This window comes from Peromyscus leucopus, chromosome 4 (assembly GCF_004664715.2).
Source record: "Peromyscus leucopus breed LL Stock chromosome 4, UCI_PerLeu_2.1, whole genome shotgun sequence".
Lineage (NCBI taxonomy): Eukaryota > Metazoa > Chordata > Mammalia > Rodentia > Cricetidae > Peromyscus > Peromyscus leucopus.
Window position 1 is genome coordinate 35,269,908 of NC_051066.1, and position 7,449 is coordinate 35,277,356.

The 7,449-nt window shown below is 41.7% G+C and overlaps 1 long non-coding RNA gene across 1 annotated transcript; it reads right to left on the bottom strand.

Annotated features, from left to right (window-relative positions):
- Window positions 1-302: 302 nt before the first annotated feature.
- Window positions 303-1,374, bottom strand: LOC119087760. The gene is made up of 2 exons (XR_005091234.1): window positions 1,252-1,374; window positions 303-374 (listed from the first exon to the last, which is right to left on the bottom strand). It is a non-coding gene; the product is annotated as an uncharacterized LOC119087760 (long non-coding RNA).
- Between the last annotated feature and the right edge of the window lie 6,075 nt (window positions 1,375-7,449).

Sequence of the window (7,449 nt, forward strand, 5' to 3'; positions counted from 1 at the left end):
AGGGGAGAGAGAAAGCATTTCTTATCTGGAGCCCCTCCCAAACAGATGTTTTTCTTGTGGCTTTCTTTCACGCAGACTGTGAACTTTTAGACTGCCAAAGCGGTTCTATTATCTAAGAGCAAATTTTACTCTCCTTGTTTCTGTTTTCAGGTATATAATGAATGCATTCCAAATTAGAAGGAAGTTTGTCTATAATTTTTGTTTTAAAAGCTAAAGCCCTACTTCTAGTTAACTTTGTAGCATTCAGTTAAAACCAGACTTACCTGAGTTTTTCTTTGAAGCAGAACAGGCATCATTTTTTGTTTTTTTGGTGGTCTGTCGCTTTAAGAGAATACCATGTTGGTTTTTGCCCACATGACATTCATTTCCAGTCCCTAGAAACAGTTTTGAGAGAGCAAATGTGCCACATGGACAGCAGCTATGGTATAAATATGTATTATGGAAAATTTCCACCCACACAGAAAACCTCATGGTCTGCGTTAGAAAACAAGTTGCTTCAATGCAGAAAATAGGCGTTGTTGCTGCCTTTAAAGCAAGCTCTTCCACAGGGAGCTGTTCTATTTATTTGCAGCCTGCAACTGTATTACTTTGAAAGCTTCATTGTGTGTTATTAGTTGAAAGCTAATGTGTCGCAACCTCCAAACTAAAAACCTCTTTTGTTTGAATTTACTCCGACGGACATCCATTCTCCATAGAAAACTATAGCTTTGGTCTTCAAACCACATTTCACCTTTTTAATCACCACATTCCTAAATCTAAGGACAGTGTGTTTGGAGACTGTGACAAACAGGTTAGAAATCATGACTGCTTTAGTAGACCATATGTGGATTTGAGCACTGCTATGTGCAACCATGACACATGAACAAGAAAAACCACAAGGAAAGAAATGATAATAGATCTAAGTCTTGCCCATATAAAAGAAATCTATCTCATGAGTACTTTATAATAAAACTAAAAGCCAGACACTAGTCAAGGTATGTGTATAATCCACTTAAAATCAGCAGAGGCAGCTTTGGCATATACTGTCTCTCCACCTCTGTACGCCCATCTGGACTGAGCTTGACGCTGCCTCATTGAAGAGTGTGTATCCCGCAGCTTCTCCCACGGCTGACAAGGCTCCCGCAACCCTCTTGACACCAATCCCTCTACAAAGCATTAATAAAGACCCTATTTTCACTTCTCCAGACCTTCCCCCGAGTCCTTAAGGTAATCTGTCCTATTGAAAGCGTTCCATTCCCACCTGGTCCCTACCTGTGCCAGAGCAGGCTAGAGGAGGCAGGAAAGACTGGATTAATGGGAGAATCCAGCCTTGCATAGAGAAAGGGCACCGCCCTAGCAGCTGGAGGATGGAAACGGGAGGAATTCGTGTACCTTGGCAAGTAGGATACGGTGCCAACGAAAACATTCTTTTTTTTTTTTCCCCAAGAAGTTCAAAGCACTTTGTAAACATTAACCCATGAGGCCAAGTAGTCATGAAGTAACTGTTACTTGAATACGCCCTTAAGATAACAACTGCAAGCCAAATAGTTAAAAAGGGCCACACTATTGTTTCCTTATTTCTCAATATTTACTGAGCACCTACTGTGTGCAGGGCACTGAGTGTAAATGGACTCCTGGGGGCTATCAGATAGCTCCTGGTTCTTTGGCTTGTCTGCATGGGTGCCTAAGTACAAAGATACAACTACTTATTACACTTATTTCCATTTCGTTTGGGTCAAGTCCGAAAATGCAATGTGCTCCGTTCTGTAGAATGTTCTTAATGTGCTGGAGTGCTGAGCAAGCACAAGAAAAAAAGTATTTAAATTGTCTATAAATCTCATTACATCTATAGATGTTGAGAAATATAAATCCGGCACACTTCCTTTCAAGGAGACACAAACAAAGGTTTAGAGAGGGTAATCTGTGTTTCTTGCAAGGCTTGTGGAATGGCTGCAGGAGACCAGAAGAATGAAGGTCGCCGTTGCTATGCTGAGATGTTTATATAAATAATCTATATTTCTGTTGAACCAGATGAGCCGACACGATGGGTGAAGCGCAGCCTTTGTCCTCGGGACTTTCCCCCTGCTTTATGTCATCAAATGGCGAGCTAGGTATAGGAAATGATGGGGGCCATTTCTAAATCTTCCTCAGACAATGGGCTGCACACAGAGTGTGTGGTTATGGGAGATGAGCAGGGCAAAGGGGACGGGTGGTTGCTTTTCAAAATGTGTGACTTTCTAATGAATAAAAAGGGATTCACCCTGCTGTCTCCTACCAATCAACACAAGGCTAAGTTTACCTTGCATTCAGGGAGTCAAAGAGGCTGCTACAGGTCTCTGGTAGAAACTTAGATGTATTTTAAAAGTCAAAAGACAGTGTAATATCATTTACAAGTGATCTTTTCTCCCCTTGCCTGACTAGGTAACATACCATGGAAGTAAAATATTGATCTGTCATTTAAGATCACACAAACACACACACACACACACACACACACACACACACACACACACACACACACTTCATTGAAATAGAAACCACCATTTTTGAAATTCAATTGACATACCAAAAAGATTTCAAAAACAAATGCTGGTCAGGAAGAGGAGAGAAGGGAACTCTTCCACACTGTTAGTGGGAATGTAAATTTGTACAGCTATTGTGGAAAATGTTATGGAATTTCCCCAGAAAAGCCAGAAATAGAACTCTTGTATGACCCAGCAATCCCACTACTGGGTATATATCCAAAGAAAATAAGGAAATGAAATCAGCATGCCAAGGAGCCAAGAAATGGAATCAGCCACGGTTGCCACCAACAGATGAATGAATAAAGAAAGTGTGGTGTGTACACACAATGAAGTGCTATTCAACAGCAACAAAAAGAACAAAGCTCTGCCATTTGCAAAAACACTGATGAAACCAGGGGGCATTATATTAATGGAAATAAGCCAGAGATAGATAAGTATATTCTCACTTTTATGTAAAAGCTCAAACTTATCTGAAAGAAGAAAGAGAAATATCGGTGGATACTCGAGCCTGGGGATTGGAGTGAGCCTGGGAGAAGCAGGAGGTGAATGGGTACAAGGGTTCAGTTGTGCAAAGGGAGTAATTTCTAATGTTCAGGAGCACAGCAGGGAAATCGGTTGATGACATCTGATTGCATCATTTAAAATACTTAATGGAAAGGATTTGGAATGTTACTAAACCAGAAAAATAATGAGTAAATCAACATGTCAGTCATTCCAATCAGATCATTAAACAATGTAAAGATATATTAAAATCCTACACTATGTCTCATAAATATATGTTCTGCTTAACTATTACATTAGAATTAGTAAAAGATAGAATTCAGAAGAAAAAATCAGAAGATACCTTCTGCTTATTTCCTCCCTAATTCCCTTATTACCAGCCTATTGCATATTTATTTATGTTGATAGACACCTATCTGGGGGTTCAGCATTCCATGTGTTGAGAGTGTATCATTTCTCTGTGTCTTCAACAACTACTGTTAAACTTCATTGACCTTGTACTTTCTAGAACACATCAGTATAAGCACTTGCTGAGGTTGGCAAGGTGGTCAATTGTGCTTACTCTTCCCCTGGACACCCAGATGGGATTTTAGGAGAGCACTTATTAGGCAGAGCTGCTAACGAAGATGATAAAACCAACTAGACAAATTAAGTTGCAAACAGATCTGTTGCTATTATCAGAGAATGACTGCATTAATATCATCACCACAGTCAGTTGCTCACCACCACTAAGGTGGCCACCAGCTCTTGTGCTGGGCAATCTGCTGTCTCTTCTCCTTACAGCACCAATGGTGAAGAAAACACAGCTGTGAAGCTGGTATTGGAAAGTGAGGAACAGCTAAGGGCCCCCGGCACTGGAAGTGCGAGCTGAAACCACCTCTTTCTGGGTTTACAGAAAAAAAGAGAGCAGAAAGCCGAAGAGGGACCCAGGAGAGAAGGGGAAAGGACAGCCTAGGAAGAGACTGGCTGCTGTAAGAGATGATTCTTTGAATTAATTTCATCAGTTTTTAATAAAAGTGGGAGGTAGAGATGTGTGTATAGATTGTACCGGACAACATGGTAGGCTGTGGCTGATCAACACTGAGTAGCAAGGCTTTCTGTCTCCTCAACCTTCTCCAAAAAGTTATTTTTAGGGAGGGCATCTTGCTTTCTTTCTACATATTTAAAAAGAGTCATTTTATTTTCTAGACTTATATTACTATCTGAGTCTCTGTTTTATACAAACAGAATTTCAGGATATCAACAGTTCCATGATTTTGTTAACATGGAGCACTTAGCACCCTATGTGAATTGTGTGTCGTAGGTGTGCTGCAATTAAACTCCACACCTGCCTTGAGCATGGGAAAATGCTAAGGTGTTTCGTGTAGCTCATAGCAGCAGCCTTTTCATGTAGCTCTACCTCTCATTCCAGACAGGCTGAGCCCAAAAAAGCTTTAGCACCTTGGAGAATTAGTTCATCCACCCAGGCTCTGCTGGAATTTTTCCTGTCATATCATAACTCTGTGTGAATACTTGAAAAACTATTAGAGATTCAGTTTTGATTGTTTACATTTCTTTGTAAATGATGGCATAGTGTTTATCATTCAGGGGGAGTGCATTTGATGCACAGAGATGTTTGTCTCGGATACCTGGAAATCCTCTGAGAATGAAGACATCACATAAGGAATGCATCCCCTGGTTAATTAAAACCTCATCAGCATGCAAGCAAATATTTATTTTCAGATAAACCTAAATGCTTCCAGCCTTAATTAATTCTTTATAAGGCAATGCAGAGTCATTTTTCTAGCCAGATCCAGCAGAGGGCAGGATGCTCCCACCAAGGGCCAGCTGGCTACAGCCTCTAGTCAGAACACCGCAACTCTCAAGCAGAGGAGAGAGCATTTTCCTGGTATTGGGGCAGCCCTTGCTTTCTTACAGGAATCTGAGTAAGCCTGCCATCAAATGGAAAACAGAAGTTGTAGATCATGGACTTGGAAACATGAGGTTTACTTTAGAGCATGCCCATGTTCTGTTTGGGACTCTGATCTTTAAGAAACTTGGAAAGGTAGCCAATTCCAGTTCTGTAAAGAAAGTGCTTAGAGAATTAACCTAGGAGATTCTGATTGGATGTTGTCTTGGTCACACTTGAGTTATTCTAGTCACATATCCTGTCCCACCACTTACTCTAGAGTTACTATTCCTCTGACCTTGGAGACCCTTAACAGCTTCCCACTGTGTGGCTTTCTGTCTGCTGTCCCTGCACAATGCCCTTGAATGGGACATGTGCTCCATTAGCTCAAATCCCTCTCTCTCTCACCAAGCACAGCTCAGGTGTGAGGACATGTGTGGAGGTCCTGCCCCACATTTGTGATGTAAGATACTAGGTGGAAATTTTGCACCAGGCCTTGAGTCTCACAAGGTATTTACCATTTCTTCTAGTCTACATGCCAAATACAAGAAAACAAAGATGCCAAACCATGAACTAGAAGTTAGTACTGCAAAAGCTTCCTGGGCAGGGTGGTTACTGAAAAGGACTAAGTCGTCAGAGAGGATTTACGTCCTCCCCAGCCACCCCCTTCCATCTCCCCAGCCAAATGGAGCAAATTTATTTTCACCTGTATTAATCATGTACACTTTTGGCAATGAAAAGTTCCTTTAATGAAAAAAGACATTCAAAAAAAAAATAAACACTCTATCCATTAAAAACTACAATGTCAACAAGAAAAAATTTAAATAAAGTTGAAAATGTTGGGGGCCAGACTATTGTGTGGCCTTTTGACAACTGTCCGAACCAACCTTTGTGCCCAGCCACTTTGAGCAGGGAGGTGGTAACTGAGCAACCTCTCTGATCACTGGCTAGACTATCAACGTGTCCTCCGGACTGCTTTGAACACTTCTTGGATGCCATGAGGAAGCCACTCCAACTATAACCATGGCTGCTGCCCAAACCACTGACCTCTGTGACAGAAGGTCTTAATCCAACCCAAAGGTCCCAGGAAGCACCAAGCCTCATCAGCTGATTGAAGGTATTTCTAGCTTCTGGTGCTCCAGAAGGCTCTGGCCCTGGTTGCTCCAGTTTGTGTCATACTCCTTGATTAGGTCCAAAAGAGGAAGGGCACTTGCTCTTAGTGGATCATCAGCAACATACTTGTGACTGTCAGAAGAGGCTATGCCTATGGGAGCTTGTGATTGGTCCTGGTGGAAGGTTTGTATTGGTGGAAGTGGGTGTTCTACTATGATAGGTGAAATTGTAATCCACACACCAGCCTGCCTTTTCTGGCTGTATAAACAACCTACTGCCCTTTCTCATTGGTCTTGGGGGTTACACATCTACCTATTATCCCCAACATTGTATATTTAGGCCCTAATGAAGGCTTCTTCTGCCTAATGGTCATTTGCCTATTTGTGGAACTTACAGGCAGAGCAGGCTGAGCTGGTTACAAAGGCAAGACTTCTAGCATTCAGCTTGGACAGTGACAGCAAAGAGAAGATGGAAGAGTGCCTCTACTCCCATGTGACCATGGCTGCAAATGAGAGCAGAAACTGAAAAGAAGCTGAGCCTGTGGATGAAGAGACTGTATCAAGGCAGAAATCACAGTCAAGGCTACAAGGACTGCAAGCTGCAGTCATTGAAAGGGTTCAGAAGAGCTGTGAGGGCTTCAAAAGCCAGGGGTCCTAACACCCAAATCTCAGAAGCTATACATCGTGCTGCTGGCCAGAGTTGCATGCCTCTGAAATGACTAAAAGTCAACCTGAAAGATCTCTCAATGGCCAGACCTGGGAAAGTAGGGACAACAAAATGGTAGCAATATTGTATTATAACTCAAGGAAGATAAATATATTAATTTGTACTGAAATTAACAAATACAAGGGACTTATGATTAAAAAATAAGTAAGATGCATTGTACATCTGGATCAATAAGCCTCCAGCTCTGAAAGCTCAGACCAATAAGCATTTACTTCTCAATGCTTAGAATCACAGCCTCTGGATTTGGAAATCCAAGCTTCTAGAACCCAGGGGTACCAAAGGTAAGAACACTGCCACCTTGCCTGTCTTTGATAACCACCTGAATAAAGCAGAAGATCCCTCAGCTAGTCTATTTACCACCTGTACTATGAAGGAGATCAAGTCTCAAGAGGAGGGAGTACAAGTCCAGAATACAGACTTGCAAGGCAAGGACTTGGGGTCCTAGTTAGCCTTTAAATCCTAAGGAATGGCCAATAAAAGATTGACCTTATATGCAACTTAGAGGAGAGAGACACATTGAATAAAGAGATGGGGCCTTCAGTCACCTCTAGACAGAGCAGGCCAGCAGCATAGTTGTCCAGAGCAATGATAAGGCATAATGCTGTTCCCACAGTGTTGGTCAGCATTAGGTTAAGGTCATATGTCTCAAGCATGTTTATTGAATACTACTGTGTATAAGACAATGTGTTGAGCACTTTCACAATGTTATAAACAAGA